Raw genomic sequence first — 22,031 nt, 5'->3', positions numbered from 1 at the left:
TGGACCTCAACGTATGAGGATCCAAAAGTTAATAATTATAATTATAATTAACAATTATAACCGTTTGACTACCTACAGAGATAAGTTGTTTTCAGTGATGGAAATTTGTGTAGGACGAGCCTCACTTTTGGGGGAAATGCTGATAGCAGAAAGTTCTTGGTATAATTGTTTGCCGCAACATATCTCATGTTTTTCTGTTATTAGAGATCACCGTCTTCCTGGGTTGGTTAGATGCCTTCCCCACGGCTGAGAGTCCAACCCACTCTGCTAGGCTAAACGCGTACCCGTGTACCAAATTGGAATGTCCTTGCGCGCGTACACATACACAGATATCGTAATTTGATATACATACATTCCCACATACATGTGTGTGCGTGCGTGCGTGAATGAGTGAGTGCGTGCGTGCGTGAATGAGTGAGTGCGTGCGTGCGTGAAGCAGGCGAGCTGGCAGAATCGTTAGCACGCCGAGCGAATCTTCTGCCGCTACGTTCTGAGTTCAAATTCCGCCGAGGTCAACTTTGCCTTTCATCCTTTCGGGGACGATAAATTAAGTACCATCGACTTAATCCCTTTGTCTGTCCTTGTTTAGCCCCTTGTGGGCAATAAAAAAATAAGGATCGTTAGCACGCTGGGCAAAATGCTTAGCGGTATTTCGCTTGTCTTTATGTTCTGAGTTCAAATTCCGGTGAGGTCTACTTTTTGCCTTTTATCCTTCGGAGGCGATAGAATGGGTACCAATTAAGTACTTGGGGACGATAAAGTCGACTAGTCCCCCCCCCTCCAACAAATTTCAGGCATTGTCCATGTCCATATAGTAGAAGGAATGTATGTATGTATGTATGTCATAGGCGCAGGAGTGGCTGTGTGGTAAGTAGCTTGCTTACCAACCACATGGTTCCAGGTTCAGTTCTACTACATGGCACCTTGGGCAAGTGTCTTCTACTATTACCTCAGGCTGATCAAAGCCTTATGAGCAGATTTGGTAGACAGAAGCTGAAAGAAGCTCGCATATATATATAGATATGTATGAATATATTTGTGCCTGTTTGTCCCCCTCCATCGCTTGACAACCGATGTTGGTGTGTTTACATCTGTGTAACTTAGCGGTTCGCCAAAAGAGACCGATAGAATAAGTACTAGGCTTACAAAGAACAATAAATTTTAACAGCCAAATCTTATATGACACCCTAAGGGTCATGTGGACCCTGGTTGAGAACCCCCTGATTTTAAACCTAGAGTGACCCTTAAGGGTCTAAAGGAATAGGATGATTATTGACTTAGCAGCTGAAGATCAATTGTCATCTAAACCAGTTCTCTGCAACCTTTTTCCACATGTCATACACTTATATTCTTTTCAAAATTTGGTGGCACACCTGAAGTAAAAATATGCGTACCTTTCCTTCATTGAACACTAAACTCCACTTGCAAAGACTTTTTGAGGCAAGTGAAATCGAAATCAAACAAAATTCGACGACTGGCACCCATTGCCAACATCGTCTCCTTCATTGGACACGAAACTCAGCTTGCGAAGACTTATTGGGGCAAGCGAAAGCGAAATCGGGATGGCACCTGTGCCCAGCATCGCCTTTCTGGCACTTGTGCCCTTGGCATGTGTAAGGACTTTCGAGCGAGATCGTTGCCAGTGCCCCTTGACTGGCTCTTGTGCGGGTGGCACATAAAATACACCATTTTGAGCGTGGCCGTTGCCAGTACCGCCTGACTGGCCTTCGTGCGGGTGACACGTAAAAGCACCCACTACACTCTCTGAGTGGTTGGCGTTAGGAAGGGCATCCGGCTGTAGAAACTCTGCCAAATCAGATTGGAGCCTGGTGCAGCCATCTGGTTTCACCAGTCCTCAGTCAAATCGTCCAACCCATGCTAGCATGGAAAGCGGACGTTAAACGATGATGGTGATGATGATGTATAGGGAAGAAGATTATATATAGGTGACACTGCAACACCGGTGTGCCGCAGCATACCAGTTGGCTCCTCCAACTAATTTACACTTTGTATAGGACTAGCGAAGACTGAGTTCTTCAGTTCATATCACCAACCTGCAAAGGTGTAACCTTAAATAAAGCTGCGTAGCTATGTCTTCCCTGGATGAGCATAGGCACGGGTGTGTCTATGTGGTGAAAGGCTTGCTTCCCAACCACATGGTTCCATGTTCAGTCCCACTATGTGGCACCTTGGGCAAGTGTCTTCTGCTATAACCTTCGGCCAACCAAAGCCTTGTGAGTGGATTTAGTAGATGGAAACTGAAAGAAGCCTGTCATATATATATATGTGTGTGTGTGTGTGTCTTTTTGTATGTGTTTGTCTTGCCCCGCCACTGCTTGGCAATCAGTGTTGGTGTGTTTATATCCCCATAACTTAGCGGTTCAGCAAAGGATACTGATAGAATAAGTACCAAGTGTAAAATAGAATTAAGTGGAGGGGGTCAATTCATTCAACTAAAAATTCTTGAAGGTGGTGCCCCAGTATGGCCACAATCTAGTGACTGAAACAAGTATAGGGCTATATGTGTGTGTGTGTCTGCCCCCTCCACTGCTTAACCACCTATTCTTTTACTCTTTTACTTGTTTCAGTCATTTGACTGCGGCCATGCTGGAGCACCGCCTTTAGTCGAATCAAATCGACCCCAGGGCTTATTCTTTGTAAGCCTAGTACTTATTCTATCGGTCTCTTTTTGCCGAACTGCTAAGTTACGGGGACGTAAACACAACAGCATCGGTTGTCAAGCGATGTTGGGGGGGGGGGACAAACACAGATACACAACATATACACACATACATATACATATATACGACGGGCTTCTTTCAGTTTCCGTCTACCAAATCCACTCACAAGGCTTTGGTCGGCCCGAGGCTATAGTAGAAGACACTTGCCCAAGGTGCCACGCAGTGGGACTGAACCCGGAACCATGTGGTTTGTAAGCAAGCTACTTTATTTCATTTCAATTTGCCATAAAGGCAGTACACAGAGAGTAGCTACGGGCTGGACAAAAACATTAATGAGATGAAATGGATGATAAATATGATGGTATAACGAGAGAAGGCAAAAGCCGCCCGCCGAACTTTGCTTCTCTATAACACTGTTCTTTATAAAATTAAATTTTCACATTGAGGCTATGAACCTCGTACATAAAAAGTCATAAATTAAGGCATTTGCCTCTTACGATTTTTCATTACACAATATGAGGCACTCGTCCTCTTAGGTTTTTTCGCCCGATATAGCCTTCGCTTCTCTCAAGCAAAACGATGAGTCTGGGTCGGGCCACTTTTCAATACTGAATTCGCCGAGGGGGAAGGAATTCACCAACGCACTTAAGTGCCTACTCGACACGACCGCCGCAGACACCTGCGGAGGCCAGTCTGGATCCTTAGTACAGTTGAGGACTCCCTCTCTCTGACGCTTCCTTTTATTCACAAATTTCTGCAGGGCCCCTCCCTTTCGGAATAGGATTAGCCGATCCTTTTCCTCACAGGGTGAGCCCACAGCTTCTACTGTCGGCGGCACAATTCCAAGCTACTTACCACGCAGCCACTTCTGCGCCTATGTTGGTGTGTTTATGTTCCCTTAGCTTAGCAGTTCGGTAGATAGACTACATACCAGGCTTTAAAAAATAAGTCCTGGAGTTGATACATTTGACAAGAAATTCTTCGAGGCAGTGCCCCAGCATGGCCACAGCCTGAAGATCAAAATAAGTTAAAGATAAAAGGTATACTGTAACTAAACCAACAGGATGCACATAAGTGTTACATGAAGAGGCATTAGGACGCCTACACAACAGAAACACGTGTCGGACAGAAAATTAACATGACTATCCACTATAATAATACTCTTGTGTTTTTCTCCGTCACAATATATGAATGAAAAAGGAAGGGGTGATGGCAAACTGGTAGTTGGAGCGGTTCACCTCTGTGTGAGTATATGTGTGTGTGTATGTAAAAGGGAGGTATGTTAATGTGTGTGTGTGTGTGTGTGCAATGGAAGTGGGATGGTGAACATTCAATGCCGGAAAGAAAAATCAAACAGCGTTTCAACTCTGTGTATGTATGTGTGTGTGCATGTACAAGGGAAGTATGTGAATGTTTGTATGTGTGAACCAGCGTTCTCTCAGTAACAAACGATGATCAATGTCACATCTCAAAAGACAGGGGATGTAAACACACCAGCATCGGTTGTCAAGTGATGTTGGGGGGGGGGGGACAAACACAGACACACAAACATATACACACACATGCATATATACATATATACGACGGGCTTCTTTCAGTTTCTATCTACCAAATCCACGCACAAGGCTTTGGTCGGCCCGAGGCTATAGTAGAAGACACCAAGGTGCCACGCAGTGGGACTGAACCCGGAACCATGTGGTTGGTAAGCAAGCTACCTACCACACAGCCACTCCTACGCATTGATTGTTTTTGATTTTGCAGTCGAGCACTGTCTCTTAGAAAATCAGCACTATGACACAATCCACTCTGCCAGAAATTTCGAAACAACATCTTGTACTCCCTGGCATTTGCGCCAGAAGCTCCAATGCAAACAATTCGCTTGCAGTGTTTGGGTGTCAATCTGAGGACAGTGCAGCGGATTTGGAAAGAAGTGGAGGAATCTAATGGGGATTAAAAAGGTATGACAGCTCAGATAATCCACTCTGATCATTCTGATAAGAAAAGAACTCCTGAAATCGTTGGTGAGATCCAGGCCGTGATTGACAATGATCCCTCCAAGTCCATCATCGGAGACAAATAGGGAAAATGTGAAGGGTGTAGATTAAACGACTGAAGAAAAGGAATGAAGAAATGAAGAAAAAAGGAGCATAAAAGCATATGTATATATATATATATATATATATATATATATATATATATATATATATATATATATATTTATTTATTTATTTATTTATATTTTAAGGAGATAATAGAGAAATAATTAATAATTATTTACTCTTTTACTTGTTTCAGTAATTTCACTGTGGCCATGCTGGAGCACCGCCTTTAGTCAAGCAAATCGACCCCAGGACTTATTCTTTGTAAGCCTAGTACTTATTCTATCGGTCTCTTTTTGCCTAACCGTTAAGTTATGGGGGACGTAAACACACCACCATCGGTTGTCAAGCGATGTTGGGGGGGGGGGGGGACAAACACAGACACACAAACACACACATATATATATATATATATACATATACATATATACGACAGGCTTCTTTCAGTTTTCGTCTACCAAATCCACTCACAAGGCTTTGGTCGGCCCGAGGCTATAGTAGAAGACATTTGCCCAAGGTGCCACGCAGTGGGACTGAACCCGGAACCATGTGGCTGGTAAGCAAGCTACTTACCACACAGCCACTCCTAAAAATTAGACATCATCTCTCTCTATATATATATATATACATAGTAATAATCCTTTCTACTATAAGCACAAAGGCCTGAAATTTGGGTGGGGGAATAGTCAATTACATAGACCCCCCAGTCCTTAAATGGTACTTATATTATTGACCCTGTAAGGATGAAAGGCAAAGTTGACCTCAGTGGAATTTGAACTCAGAATGTAAGGATGGATGAAATGCCGCTAAGCAAACTTAAAGGATATATATATATATATATATGTATATTTTTTCATACACACACACACATTTGTACATAAAGACCAGACGGACATGTATGTATGTACGATGTAGATATGTGTGTTTATGTGTACATACGTATATCAAGCTTAATTGTGTCTATCTGCATTACTACATCTATATATTTATCTATACCTATCTATAGCTATCTATCTATCTATATATAAGGCGCAGGAGTGGCTGTGTGGTAAATAGCTTGCTTACCGACCACATGGTTCCGGGTTCAGTCCCACTGCGTGGCACCTTGGGCAAGTGTCTTCTACTATAGCCTCGAGCCTACCAAGGCCTTGTGAGTGGATTTCGTAGACGGAAACTGAAAGAAGCCCGTCGTATATATATATATATATATATATATATATATATATATATATATATATATATGTATGTATGTATGTGTGTTTGTGTGTCTGTGTTTGTCCCCCCACCATCGCTTGACAACCGATGCTGGTGTGTTTACGTCCCCGTAACTTAGCGGTTCGGCAAAAAGCGACCGATAGAATAGGTGCTAGGCTTACAAAGAATAAGATCTGGAGTCGATTTTCTCAACTAAAGGCGGTGCTCCAGCACAGCCGCAGTCAAATGACTGAAACAAGTAAAAGAGTAAAAAGAGTATGACAGGATTCTCAGTTTTCATCTTACATATCTTCTCACGAGATTCTTATTAACCCCAGGCTGTAGTAGAAGACACTTGCACGAAGATGTGCAGTGGAAACGAACCTGAAACACAATGGTTGGTAAGCAAGCTTCGTAACTGCATAGCCATACCCCATGCCTTATATATCAGAAATCTAGATAGCATTAAATATCACCGTAAATATTGGCAAAGTGATGCCAAATCTACCAGACCGAAGTAAAAATAACATTGTGCGATCTTGAAGCAGAAAGTAAGTCAAGAACATAACACACACACACACACACACACATTTATGTATGGTTATATATGTGTGTGCGTGTGTGTATATATATATATATATATATTAGAGGTAGTCGATAGCTTCCGCTGTCTGGGCGACCAAGTTAGTAGTGGGGGTGGGTGCGCTGAAAGTGTAGCTGCTAGAATAAGAATAGCCTGGGCAAAGTTTAGAGAGCTCTTACCCCTGCTGGCGACAAAGGGACTCTCACTCAGAGTAAAAGGCAGACTGTATGACGCATGCGTACGAACAGTCATGCTACATGGCAGTGAAACATGGGCTGTAACTGCTGAGGACATACATAAGCTTGCAAGGAATGAAGCCAGTATGCTCCGTTGGATGTGTAATGTCAATGTGAATACCCGTCAGAGTGTAAGTATCTTGAGAGAAAAGCTGAACATTAGAAGCATCAGTTGTGGTGTGCAAGAGAGACGATTGCGCTGGTATGGACATGTGGTGAGAATGGATGAGGATAGCTGCGTGAAAAAGTGCCACACCCTAACAGTTGAGGGAACCCGTGGAAGAGGTAGGCCCAGGAAGACCTGGGCTGAGGTGGTGAGGCAAGACCTTCGTACATTGGGCCTCACCGAGGCGATGACTACTGACCGAGACCTTTGGAAATGTGCTGTGCGTGAGAAGACCCGGCAAGCCAAGTAAGATCGTTGCCAGTGCCCCTGGACTGGCTCTTGTGCGGGTGGCACATGAGATGCACCATTTTGAGCGTGGCCGTTGCCAGTACCGCCTGACTGGCTCCCGTAGGATTTTCGAGTGAGATCGTTGCCAGTGCCCCTGGACTGGCTTGTGCGGGTGGCACATAAAAGACACCATTTCGAGCGTGGCCGTTTTCGTGCGGGTGACACGTAAAAGCACCCACTACACTCTCTGAGTGGTTGGCGTTAGGAAAGGCATCCAGCTGTAGAAACTCTGCCAAATTAGATTGGAGCCTGGTGTTGCCATCTGGTTTCACCAGTCCTCAGTCAAATCGTCCAACCCATGCTAGCATGGAAAGCGGACGTTAAACGATGATGATGATGATAGACAGACACACATGTGTTTTCTATATTGAGAATCTCTGGATCTCTTGTGGTGACTCTATGGTCTGATGATACACACACATACATACATATATATATATATATATATATATATATATATATATATATATATACATGTATGTGTGTACACATATATACATACACATATACATATACACATATATATATATATATATATGAGATGCAGCACAATTTTGTCAGTGAACAGGTCGCGGTCTCAAAGCGACGAAAATATTTTGACAAATTAAATTTCAATGTTGAAGTGAATCTGACGGCTTTTGTGTGTTATTTTAAATGGCTTATAAACACCTTCCACGCTGCAATTGTTTTCGTTCCAGCGCACGATCTCAGATCAGGTCACTTGCTATGCAAGTACATCTCCGTAATATATATATATATATATATATATATATATATAGATAGATATATGCATGTATGTATGTTTATGTATACATATATATATGTATGTATGTATGTATGTATGTATATATATGTATAGGTATGTATGTTATATATGCGTGTGTGTGTGTGTGTTTTGTAGTGCATGTGGTATGAAGGCTAATTGTGATATTGTATTTCTTTGTAATCCAGTTTCTTCGTTCCCCAAATGTCAAGAGGAAAATAACTCAGAAAACAAAACTCAGAGCAGTAATGATGAATGATGAATAACGATATAAACAATATTGAAGGAAAATATCAAGGTACTATTTGAAGTATTGCCCAACAAAAAAAAAGTAAAGTACAAAAACCAGACAAATGAAGACAGGTGTGGTTAGGAGGTTTGCTTTGTAACTGTGTCGTTTTGGGTTCAATCCCAGTGTTCAGTACATCGGGCTAGTGTCTTCTATTATTGCCCTGAACTGACCAATGTCTTGTGAGTGAATTCATTAGATAGAGACTGTGTGGAAGCCCATCATATATATATATATATATATATATATATATATATTGTCCAATTTTTCTTGTCTTGGTTTGTGTTTGCCACCTTGGAATCCTCTGTGTAGTGGGTTGATCCACTACTCAGGAAGAGACTATTCTAGAGTACGTTCTGTCTTATCTTCGAAACGTCAGGTTAGAATAGAGGCAGCTGATGAAGGAATATTCCAAGTGGCTTTCCGTTTTCCTATGTGTTCGTTCCGTTGTCTGTAGTTCATTGTTCTAACGTCCTGTACCCTGATATGCATGTATATACACATGTAGATGTAAGTATGTACATATATGTGTGTATACATGTATATATATATATACATATATATATATATATATATATATATATATATATATATATATATATATATATATATATATACATATATATGTATATATATATGTACATACATACACACATATATATACAAAGTTTTAAATTTTTACATTTAAGAGAGAGATTTGACGCTAATATCCATTATTAATGTAATTTATTCCTATGTCAACATTTCTGTATAAAGCTATATTTGACCGTCAAGTTTAAGTCAAACTTATAAGTTGCCATACACGTCTTCAGGGAATAATCTTTCTATGAAAAATTATATATGTGTTTTCTGTACTCTGGTTATTATTATTTTTTTTGTCTACGTTTTGTTTGCAACGTCCTGTGCCCAGATATGCACCTAGATATACAGGTAGATGCAGGTATGCACATACTTGTACGTATATATGCATATACTCATTTATTATTTGTTTTATATATATTATATATATATATATATACATATATATATATATATATATATATATATATATATATATATATATATATATATATATATATATATAAATGAAATATTCAAACACTGAGATTTGAAGTTAGATGTCACTACTGCTCATATCATCTGTGGATAAATTCAAAATTTGATGATATCACCAGTAGTAGCATGGGTGGAACGCAGTTATGATAGCTTTAAGGAGCTATGAAATTTGCACGAAGCGTAATGATGCTTAATGAGCATCTACCTGCTAGAAATAAGAGCCAAGTCTTAAATAATCCACCGTAGCGCACCAATATAACAGAGAAAAACAGTATGCGAGGAAAACAGAAAGAATTAAAACATTTAACAGCACAAATAAAAATATTATGCGATTAGGGATATCCACACATATATATATATATATGTATATATATATATATTTTTTTCTTGGTGAAGGACAATTTATGGTGTTATCCTGGGTTAGGAGGTTTGCTTTGTAACTGTGTCGTTTTGGGTTCAATCCCAGTGTTCAGTACATCGGGCTAGTGTCTTCTATTATTGCCCTGAACTGACCAATGTCTTGTGAGTGAATTCATTAGATAGAGACTGTGTGGAAGCCCATCATATTTATGGTGTATCATCAGACCCCATGACCTGTTGGCCTATGACCTCTTTAGAATATGTAATGGAAAGTCTGGGTTATCTCCCTTTTGTTAATTGCTATCGACTTCCGACAGTTGCAAAAGGCCTGCAGAAATCTCTTAAAATGCAAACATGGCCAGAAAATCTCCATTCTGGTGTTAAGTATTGCCCTTGGTCTAATACGATATATATATATAAGCCATGATAGATCGTTGACCAAACACCATTCAATTTTTTTCTCCGTGTTTTCTCCGTATTCTTTCTGTTGAAGAGCGTAGCTTGAAATGTTAAAGACTTTCTGTATTCCCGAGCGTCAAACTAATACATCCTTTTGTTGTTTACACCACCTGTCCTCGTCTGTTGTTGTTTTTTTTTCGTACATTCTCCCATATATATATATATATATATATATATATATATATATATATATATATATATATATATATACCAACTTTGAGAATGTGATTATGGTTAATTAAAAAACAGTAGGGTAAAAAACTGGATATTAATTAATATCAATTTAATACCAGGGAACAAGCACATTGAAAGAATCAAGGGGATTCAGAAAAAATATCTGAGGTCTCAAAGGTTTATTGTATATGTATATATAAAGGAGACCACTAGGTGGACTGTTAATATGCTAGAAGATCACATGTAATGTGTCTACTAAGACCGAATTGTTCTCAAAGGAAAAATTTAGCGAAGCAACAAAACGTATACGGGCAAGACAAGTGAAAATTACATAAATACATATGTTATCCTCAGACCGGTTTCGAAATTAATATTTCCTTACCGAAAATATCTGTTTCTCATCAGAATGGACCGCCAAAACAATATATAATTCCCAGAATCGTTTACTAGTTGTTCCCCACGAATGAAGAACGTACACATGGTTCTGTTAATTATATTTATGGTAAGATTCAAAAGTCTTCGTTTTGGTGCGCTAAATCCGGAAATATCTCTGCAGAAAATAGTTTCCGCATCGAATATACCAACTTTGAGAGAATGTGGTTATGGTTAATTAATTTAAAACAGTAGGGTAAAAAAATTGGATATTAATTAATATCAATTTAATACCAGGGAAGAAGCACATTAAAAGAATCAAGGAGATTCAGAAAAAATATCTGAGATCTCAAAGGATTATTGTATATGTATATATAAGGGAGACCGGCATTCCAATGATTCTGCTAGTTTGCCGCCCTAAAAGAAATAAATATATTGGTATATAAGATGATGTTTGCAGAAAAAAAATATATGTCTATTTTATATTGATATATTCAGATGATGTTTGGAATATAGTAAAAGATATATATATATATATATATTCTTCTTCTTCTTCCACCCTTTTAAAGCCTAGCCAGGCTCATGGGCAGGGTTTCTATGGCGTATGTGTTCCCCCTCCCAGCTGGACGGGATGCCAGTCCATCGCAGCATTACTAAAGAAACAGGAAGAAAGAGTGAGAGAAAGTTGGGGCAAATGAGTACAACAGGGGTTGCCACCACCCCCTGCCGGAGCCTCGTGGAACTTTAGGTGTTTTCGCTCAATAAACACACACAATGCCTGGTCTGGGAATCGATACCGCGATCCTCCGACCGCGAGTCCACTGCCCTAACCACTGGGCCATTTGCGTGTCTGCCGTTACGTTCTGAGTTCAAATTCCACTGAGGTCGACTTTGCCTTTCATCCTTTCGAGGTCAATTAAATAAGTAGTTTAAATAAGATTAAATAATCACTGGGGTCGATGTAATCGACTTAATTCTCTTGTTTGTCCCCTCTATGTTTAGCCCCATGTGGGCAATAAAGAAATATATATATATATATATATAGTGGTATATTAAGATGGTGTAATCCAAGCCACAAAGGAGAAAGCAAGCTACTGGAGTAATGGCTAGAAGGATATTGAGTGAAGCCTAGTAACCAGTTGATCTAGCAAACAGGGCCTCATCTCAGTGAAAGGGGACAGCGCACATTCTCTCCTGGTGACCCCATAAGCTTACTAGTGTCTGGCTTTCAGAGTTTTCAACGAGCAGCACTTGCATCTGCAAGTTTTTTTCAGGAGACAATATATGTTTGTATGTATGTATGTTTGTATGTATGTATGTTTGTGTGTATGTATGTTTGTGTGTATGTATGTCTGTATGCCAATGGCCTCTGTCTTCTGTTATTTTTAATGAGAACAACTGCACCTGCAAATTTTCTCTCCAATGTGCCATATCTAAGCCAAGGTTGTTTTATGGAAAACTAGCAGTTGGGTGTGTATGCAAGTCATCACCTCTCAACACATATATACATACATACATACATATATACATATATATATATATATATATATATATATATATATATGTACGTATGCGCAGGTATGGCTGTGTGGTAAGTAGCTTGCTTCCCAACCACATGGTTCCGGGTTCAGTGGCACTTTGGGCATGTGTTTTCTACTATAGCCTCGGGCCGACCAAAGCCTTGTGAGTGGATTTGGTAGACGGAAACTGAAAGAAGCCTGTCGTATATATGTATATATATATATATATGTATGTTTGTCTGTGTTTGTCCCCCCACCATCGCTTGACAACCGATGCTGGAGTGGATTTGATAGATGGAAACTCAAAGAAATTTGTTGCATATATATATATAGGCACAAGAGTGGATGGAAACTGAAGGAAGCCCATCGTATATATATATACATATGTTTGTGTGTCTATTTTTGTCCGTCTACCATCGACTGACTACTGATGCTAGTGTGTTTATATCCCTGTAACTTAGCGGTTCAGCCTAAGAGACTGATAGAATAAGTACTAGGCTTACAAAGAATAAGTCCTGGGGTCGATTTTTTTCAACTAAAGGTGGTGCTCCAGCATGGACACAGTCAAATGACTGAAACTAATAAGAGTATTTATTTATTTATTTATTTATTTATATATATATATATATATATATATATATATATACATATATATATATATATATATAAAATTGAATGAGGGTAGAAATTGATGTTAATCAATTAAAACCAGTGGCTTAGCATATTTTAAAAATTCAAAGATTAAAAATTATATTACATACAAATTAAGAGGAATGACCACCAAAGTGGGCTCCTAATATGCTAAAGATAGATGTTAAATTGCCTTACCACGAAGAGTGTGTTCTCAAGAAAAATTTCAGCTCATTTTTACATTCTGGTATTTTGCTGAAATTTTTCTTGAGAGCACAGTCTTCGTGGTAAGGCGATTTGACATCTATCTTTAGCATATTAGGAGTCCACTTTGGTGGTCATTCCTCTTAATTTGCCACGCAGTGGGACTGAACCTCGACAAACCATATAGTTCAGAAGCAAGCTACATACCACTCAACCACTCCTGCACCTATAATATATATATATATATATTTATGTGTATATATAAATATATATATGTATATATATAAATATATATATGTATATATATATATATATATATATGTATATATATATATATATATATATATATATATATATATATATATATATATATATATATGTATATATATAAATATATAAATGTAAATATATAAATATATATATGTATATATATATATATATATATATATATATATATATATATATATATATATATATATATATATATATATATATATATATATATATATATATATATATAATTATGTGTATTTCTTCTATCTTAATGAATAAAAATTCTTCTGATAGAATAAATGGGTTAATAGAAACCAATGTAGCAAAGAACACAAAATAACTGTGGTTAGCTCCTGTTTTTAAGGCAGGAACTCCTTGAAATTTTGGGTATTTGAGTATATTTAAGAATTTAAGGATTGGAGAAAACGCATGTTATAATTGCATACTTTATTCCTACATATGTTTCAAAGGCTTACAACCTGTGTGATCCATAGGGATCTTTGATATTAAAATTGTAAGACATTATGACCGATAATCGGTCATAATGTCTTACGTTTAAGATGATTCCCATGCTTTCCCTGAGGAGAAGGTTACAATTTTAATATCAAAGATCCCTATGGATCACACAGGTTGTAATCCTTTGAAACATATGTAGGAATAAAGTATGCAATTATAACATGCGTTTTCTCCATTCCTTAAATTCTTAAATATATATATATATATATATATATATTTCAAAAGTTTAACAAAGACACAACAATGGAACAAGAATTTGTAGTTAATTCCTCTTCAGCCACCGTTTCAAATTCTGGTGCAAGGCCACCAATTTCATGGGAGTGGGGTCAGTCAATTACATTGACCCCCCCCCCCCCCCAGTACTCAACTGGTACTTATTCTATTGACCCTGTAAGGATGAAAGGCAAAATTGACCTCGGTGGAATTTGAACTCGGAATGTGACCACTGATGAAATCCCACAAAGCATTTTGTCCTCTGTGCTAACAGTTCTTCCAGCATGGCTGTGTGGTAAGAAGCTTGCTTCCCAACCCAACCACATAATTCCGGGTTCAGTCCCACTGCATGGCACCTTGGGCAGAAATCTTCTACTGTCGCCTCAGGCTATTGTAGAAGACACTTTTGAGTGGATTTGGTAGATGGAAACTGAAAGAAGCCTGTCATATATATGTATGTGTATGTGTTTCTGTGTTTGTCCCCTGCGACCACTTAATAACTGGTGTTGGTGTTTACATCCCTGTAACTTAGCAGTTCGGCAAAAGAGACTCATAAAATAAGTACTAGGCTTAAAAAATAAGTCATGGGGTCAATTTTTTTTACTAAAACCCTTCAAAGTGGTGCTCCAGCATGGCTGCAGTCACATGAATGAAACAAGTAAAAGAATAAAAGAAAATATATATATATATATATATATATATATATATATATATATATACTCTTTACTTGTTTCAGTCATTTGACTGCGGCCATGCTGGAGCACCGCCTTTAGTCGAGCAAATCGACCCCAGGACTTATTCTTTGGAAGCCTAGTACTTATTCTATCGGTCTCTTTTGCCGAACCGCTAAGTTACGGGGAGGTAAACACACCACCATCGGTTGTTAAGCGATGTTGGGGGGACAAACACGGACACAAACATATACACACACATACATACACATATACATATATACGATGGGCTTCTTTCAGTTTCCGTCTACCAAATCCACTCCCATGGCTTTGGTCGGCCCGAGGCTATATAGTAGAAGACACTTGCCCAAGGTGCCACACAGAGGGAATGAACCCGGAACCATGTGGCTCGTAAGCAAGCTACTTGCTACACATCCACTCCTGCGCCTATATATATATATGTGTGTGTGTGTATACACACACACACATTTATGTATATGTCTATGTGTGTGTGTCTTTGTGATTGTGTTTGTTCCCCACCACTGCTTGATAATTGGTATTGGTGTGTTTATGTGCCTCGTTACCTAGCAGTTTGACAAAAGGGACTGATAGAAGAAGTACCAGGCTTTAAAAAAAAAAAACAAAAAAAAAACAGATACTGGGATCAGTTTGTCCAGCTAAATTAAAATTCCTCAATGCGGTGCCCCAGCATGGCCACAGTCTAACGAGTGAAACAAGTAGAAGAAAATATAAAGGGTGTGTGTGTGTGTGTGTGCATGTGTACAAGAGAAAGTTTTCGGGTGCACGTGCACGTGGATCTGCATTTATATTTATGTTAATAGAAAAACCATTGCGTGCTGGTGCAAAGCTCATTTGTTTCTTGAGGCAGACGGCTGCAAAAAAAAAAAGAAAAAAGAAACCCCAAAAAACAACATAAAAAGCAAATTAAGACAATATATAAGAATGTGTGTAGGTACATAAAATATGTGTATATATATATATATATATGTATATATATATATATATATATATACATACACATATTTATATACACATACATATATACATGCACATATATATATACATATATATGTATACATACATATATATTCTTTTACTTGTTTCAGTCATTTTGACTGAGGCCATGCTGGAGCACCGCCTTTAGTCGAGCAAATCGACCCCAGGACTTATTCTTTGTAAGCCTAGTACTTATTCTATCGTTTCTTTTGCCGAACCGCTAAGTTACGGGGGACGTAAACACACCAGCATCGGTTGTCAAGCGATGCTAGGGGGACAAACACAGACACACAAACATACACACACACACATATATATATACGACAGGCTTCTTTCAGTTTCCATTTATGAAATCCATTCACAAGGCTTTGGTCGGCCCGAGGCTATAGTAGAAGCCCAAGGTGCTACGCAGTTGGACTGAACCCGGAACCATGTGGTTGATAAGCAAGCTTACCACACAGCCACTCCTACACCTACTTATATTAGAATATATTGTGTGTATATATATATATGTATATATATATATATATATATGTATATATATATATATATATATATATGTATATATATATATGTGTATATATATATGTGTATATATATAGCTGTTCTTTTTTTCTAGCGTGCAAGGAATCCTGTGATGGATACCTCTTATGTGTTTAAATGTACACTGTATTTATTTATATATATATATATATATAATAATAATATTAGGGACAAAATCCAAAATTACAGGTAAAAACTCAATTAAAATCAATTTATAAAAAATTAAAATTAAATTGAGCTTTACAGATTAAAATATATATAAATATATAGTTTTAGGGAAAAGAACCAAGTTTCATGAACTCATCGATGAAAATCCACTATCACATATAGAAAAATTAATAATTAAAAGCACAATAAATGAGTATAATATAAAACAAAGTAAATATCATAAATATTATCTTTATCTTATGATATTTACTTTGTTTTATATTATACTAATTTATTGTGCTTTTTAATTATTAATTTTTCTATATGTGACAGTGGATTTTCATCGATGAGTTCATGAACCTTGGTTCTTTTCCCTAAAACTATATATATATATATATATATATATATATATATATATATATATATATATATATAGATAGATAGATAGGTAGATAGATAGATAGATAGATAGGTAGGTAGGTAGATAGGTAGATAGATAGATAGATATATAGATATATAAATGTACACTGTATTTATATATATATATATATGTGAATACTGTGTCTGGGGTTGAAGTTTTGGGGCATGTCTAGTACTCAGTGTGTATGTGTGTGTGTGTGTGTTGGAAGTATCTGGTTTGTTTGGCAGCCACGACTGGTTAAGATGTAGTGTCTGGTTACATCACAACCGAGACTAAATATGGTACACTGGCTCTGACATCACAATAATCATGCTGTTTACCAACATCCACCGCCGCTGCCACCAGCGCCACACCTCTACCATCACTGCCATCATCATCATCTACACCGCCACCGCTGCTGCCATCACGACTATCATCTCCACCATCGCCGTCACCACCACCAATCATCACAGTCAACGCCGCCACCACCACCACCACCACCACCATGGCTACTACTGCTACCATTACCCTCTTTGCCATCATTATCTACACCACCACCACCGCCGTTACTATAACTACCATAGTCACCGCCACCACCACTGCTACCATCACCACTGCCACACCCGGCACCATTGCCACCATTACTTACTACCGTCACAGCATTTATCAGCACTACCTCCACCACCACCACCACCACCACCACCACCACTACCACTACTACTACTACTACTACCACTACTACTACTACTACTACCACTACTACTATTACTACTACTACTACTACTACTACCACCACTACTACCACTACTACTACTGCTGCTACTACTACTACCACCACTACTACTACTACTACTACTACTACTACTACTGCTGCTACTGCTACGAGCAGTCACTCTACCATCATCATAGCCATTATCACCCCTGCCACCACCACTACTGTTACTACTACCACCACCACCACCACCACCACCACCTCCATCACCTTCATCACCCCTAATCTATGTCTGTAGGGTCAGGGCTGCCCTTGAAGTACATAACAAGAGCAACAACAACAATGACAAGGTGGGACACATTAAATAATGTAGTCCTAGATACACTACATGTGAATAAACAAGATGGTCATGGCTGGAGCATCTTTTGAACCTAATAAGTCTGCTGGACCAGGATTGAGATGGAGCTAAAGCAACAGTAACAACAACAACAAGTAGAGCACATTAAATAATGTAGTCCTAGATATACTGTGTGTGAATAAAAGACAGGATGGTCACATCTGGAACAGGTTTTGATCATATGTCTACTGGACCAGGACTGACTCGGGGTTAAATAACGAGAAAGAACGGCACATAAGATAACGTAGTCTTGGATGTGCTGTGTATGAATAGAACAGGATGGTCACATCTGGAACAGGTTTTGATCATATGTCTACTGGACCAGGACTGACTCGGGGTTAAATAACGAGAAAGAACGGCACATAAGATAACGTAGTCTTGGATGTGCTGTGTATGAATAGGACAGGATGGTCATATCTGGAACAGGTTTTGATCATATGTCTACTGGACCAGGACTGACTCGGGGTTAAATAACGAGAAAGAACGGCACATAAGATAACGTAGTCTTGGATGTGCTGTGTATTAATAGGACAGGATGGTCACATCTGGAACAGGTTTTGATCATATGTCTACTGGACCAGGACTGACTCAGGGTTAAATAATGAGAAAGAACGACACATAAGATAGTGTAGTCTTGGATGTGCTGTGTATGAATAGGACAGGATGGTCACATCTGGAACAGGTTTTGATCATATGTCTACTGGACCAGGACTGACTCGGGGTTAAATAACGAGAAAGAACGGCACATAAGATAACGTAGTCTTGGATGTGCTGTGTATGAATAGGACAGGATGGTCACATCTGGAACAGGTTTTGATCATATGTCTACTGGACCAGGACTGACTCGGGGTTAAATAACGAGAAAGAACGGCACATAAGATAACGTAGTCTTGGATGTGCTGTGTATGAATAGGACAGGATGGTCACATCTGGAACAGGTTTTGATCATATGTCTACTGGACCAGGACTGACTCGGGGTTAAATAATGAGAAAGAACGGCACATAAGATAACGTAGTCTTGGATGTGCTGTGTATGAATAGGACAGGATGGTCACATCTGGAACAGGTTTTGATCATATGTCTACTGGACCAGGACTGACTCAGGGTTAAATAATGAGAAAGAACGACACATAAGATAGTGTAGTCTTGGATGTGCTGTGTATGAATAGGACAGGATGGTCACATCTGGAACAGGTTTTGATCATATGTCTACTGGACCAGGACTGACTCAGGGTTAAATAATGAGAAAGAACCACACATAAGATAGTGTAGTCTTGGATGTGCTGTGTATGAATAGGACAGGATGGTCACATCTGGAACAGGTTTTGATCATGTCTACTGGACCAAGACTGACTCGGGGTTAAATAACTAGAAAGAACGGCACATAAGATAATGTAGTCTTGGATGTGCTGTGTATGAATAGGACAGGATGGTCACATCTGGAACAGGTTTTGATCATATGTCTACTGGACCAGGACTGACTCGAGGTTAAATAATGAGAAAGAATGACACATAAGATAATGTAGTCTTGGATGTGCTGTGTATGAATAGGACAGGATGGTCACATCTGGAACATCTAGGCCTGCTGGACCAGGAGCAAGACAGAGCTTCGCAACAACAATAACGATACTTGTTGTTGGCACTCCGTCGCTTACGACAACGAGGGTTCCAGTTGATCCGATCAACGGAACAGCCTGCTCGTGAAATTAACGTGCAAGTGGCTGAGCACTCCACAGACACGTGTACCCTTAACGTAGTTCTCGGGGATATTCAGCGTGACACAGTGTGACAAGGCTGACCCTGTTGAATTACAGGCACAACAGAAACAGGAAGTAAAGAGTGAGAGAAAGTTGTGGTGGAAGAGTACAGCAGGGGTTTGCCACCATCCCCTGCCGGAGCCTCGTGGAGCTTTTAGGTGTTTTTGCTCAATAAACACTCACTCACAATGCCCGGTCTGGGAATCGAAACCGCGATCCTACGACCGCGAGTCCGCTGCCCTAACCACTGGGCCATTGCGCCTCCACTCACAATAACGACAACAACAGCTGAAACAAGAAAATCACCACCACCACCACCACCACCATCACCAACAACAACAACAACAGAAAGTTCAGCAGAGGCAGCAACAACGACAACAACAATAACAGTATTTTTAACTACATCAACATCTGCAAAGTTCTCGACTCTATTATCTGCTAATTTTGAAAACCTCATTAAGAAACAACCCCAAACATTCGTAATTAGATTACCAGATCTTGTTGGCAAGTGTATATTTTATACAACAACAACAACAACAACAATCATAGCAACAACAGCAGCAGCTGCTGCAGCAACTGCGTATCTCTATTCTGAAGTTTTTCTGAATGGGATGCATACACCAAGGAGCGTTTCTCTCACCTACTCTCTTTAAACTTGCATCTGTGTGCGTAGCCTACCGAGCTTTCTCGAAGCTTAACAACAAACTTCGTTGCACAGACACCGTTTCACAACAACCTACAATCATCATCATCGTCGTCGTCGTCACCATCACCATCACCATCGTCACCGTTGTTATCATCATCATTGTCATCGTCATCATCGTTGTCATCATCATCATCATCACAACCACTACCATCATCATCATTTTCCTCATAGTCTCATCGCCATCATCATCATCATCATTTTTTTTTTTTTTTTTCTAACAAAACTGTCCGATGAACGGGAACGTGAAACTCAGAGTAACGGTTCTTTTGTTATATTTCTGCTGCTTTTAAATAAAGTATATATATAGCCCAGAATTAGACCGGCTTGGAGGAGAAGGGTGTGGAAGCTTAAAGACCCTGCAAATGGGCAGAGACTTAGAGACAAGTTACTTGAAGCATTTGACGAAATAGAAGGGGATATAGCATCATACAACGTGGAAGACAATTGGATATTTCTGCGGGACAACCTGTTGAAAGCCACCGACCAGATCTGTGGGTGGTGTAAGGTCCCCTCTCGACCCAGAGTAACGTGGTGGTGGAACAAGGAGGTAGACAGGGCTATTAGACAAAAGAAACAGGCTTGGAAGGACTGGAAGAACGGTGGTAGCAGGGAATTGTACCAATGTGCCAGAAGGGAGGCTAGGCGACAGGTTTATTTAGCCAGAGGGGAAGCAGATAAGAAAAGATTTGCCAATGTTCTGCACCATGAGGACCAAAGACTCGAGGTATTTCGTGTTGCAAGACAGTGTAGGAGAGAGAATAGTGATGTCGTAGGAGAGAAATGTGTTCGCATGGATGATGGTACGCTTGCACTAAATGAGGATGCAAAGAAAGAGGTCTGGAGATGCCACTACGATAGATTGCTTAATAAAGAGAATGAATGGGAGGAAGAGAGCCTGCCGTATGTCGACCCAATAGAGGGACCAGCTATCCGAGTTGATAGTACCAGGGTAGATAAAGCAATTAAGAGTATGAAGACCGGGTAAGCCCCCGGCCCATCAGGAATCACTGCAGAGATGCTCAAAATATCTGGCAGTGTTGGCTATAGCCTAGTCACCCGTATTACGAACCAGGTGATACACGAAGGAGTCATACCCAATGACTGGTGTAGCAGCATCATAGTCAACTGCTACAAAGGTAAAGGTGACGCTTTAGATACAAATAATTACAGAGGCATCAAGCTGTTAGATCAGGTTATGAAAGTTACAGAGAGGGTCATAGCCCAACTAATTAGGGAGCGAATCAATTTAGATGAGATGCAGTTTGGGTTCGTGCCAGGTAAAAGCACTACTGATGCCTTATTTCTAGTGAGACAGTTGCAGGAGAAATACCTAGCCAAGGATAAACCTCTGTACCTGGCTTTCGTTGACATGGAGAAAGCCTTTGACAGGGTCCCCCGATCCCTTATCTGGTGGTCAATGAGGAAACTTGGGATAGAAGAATGGTTTGTGAGAGCTGTGCGAGCCATGTACAGAGATGCTGCCAGTAAGGTGAGGGTTGGAAATGAGTACAGCAATGAATTCCGGGTAGAGGTAGGGGTCCACCAAGGTTCCGTCCTCAGCCCCCTCTTATTTATCATAGTCCTCCAGGCAATCACAGAGGAGTT

General features: G+C 39.4%; 1 protein-coding gene across 2 annotated transcripts in view; it reads left to right on the top strand.

Moving 5' to 3' along the window:
• The window catches only part of LOC106874341 (leucine-rich repeat-containing protein 14-like), a 43,696-nt gene that overhangs the window by 2,883 nt on the left and 18,782 nt on the right, over positions 1-22,031 (top strand). Inside the window, exon 2 of one of the 2 annotated variants that reach the window (XM_089346333.1) lies at positions 8,199-8,308. The exons of the other annotated variant lie outside the window; for it this stretch is intronic. The gene's annotated coding sequence lies outside the window, so the exon portion shown is untranslated. The remainder of the gene's footprint in view (positions 1-8,198; positions 8,309-22,031) is intronic. 2 annotated transcript variants of the gene reach the window in all.

The sequence above is a fragment of the Octopus bimaculoides genome, chromosome 30, assembly GCF_046866305.1.
Source record: "Octopus bimaculoides isolate indiv1 chromosome 30, ASM4686630v1, whole genome shotgun sequence".
NCBI lineage: Eukaryota > Metazoa > Mollusca > Cephalopoda > Octopoda > Octopodidae > Octopus > Octopus bimaculoides.
Note: the sequence above shows the minus strand (reverse complement) of the source record. Positions and strands in the feature narration are given on the sequence as shown.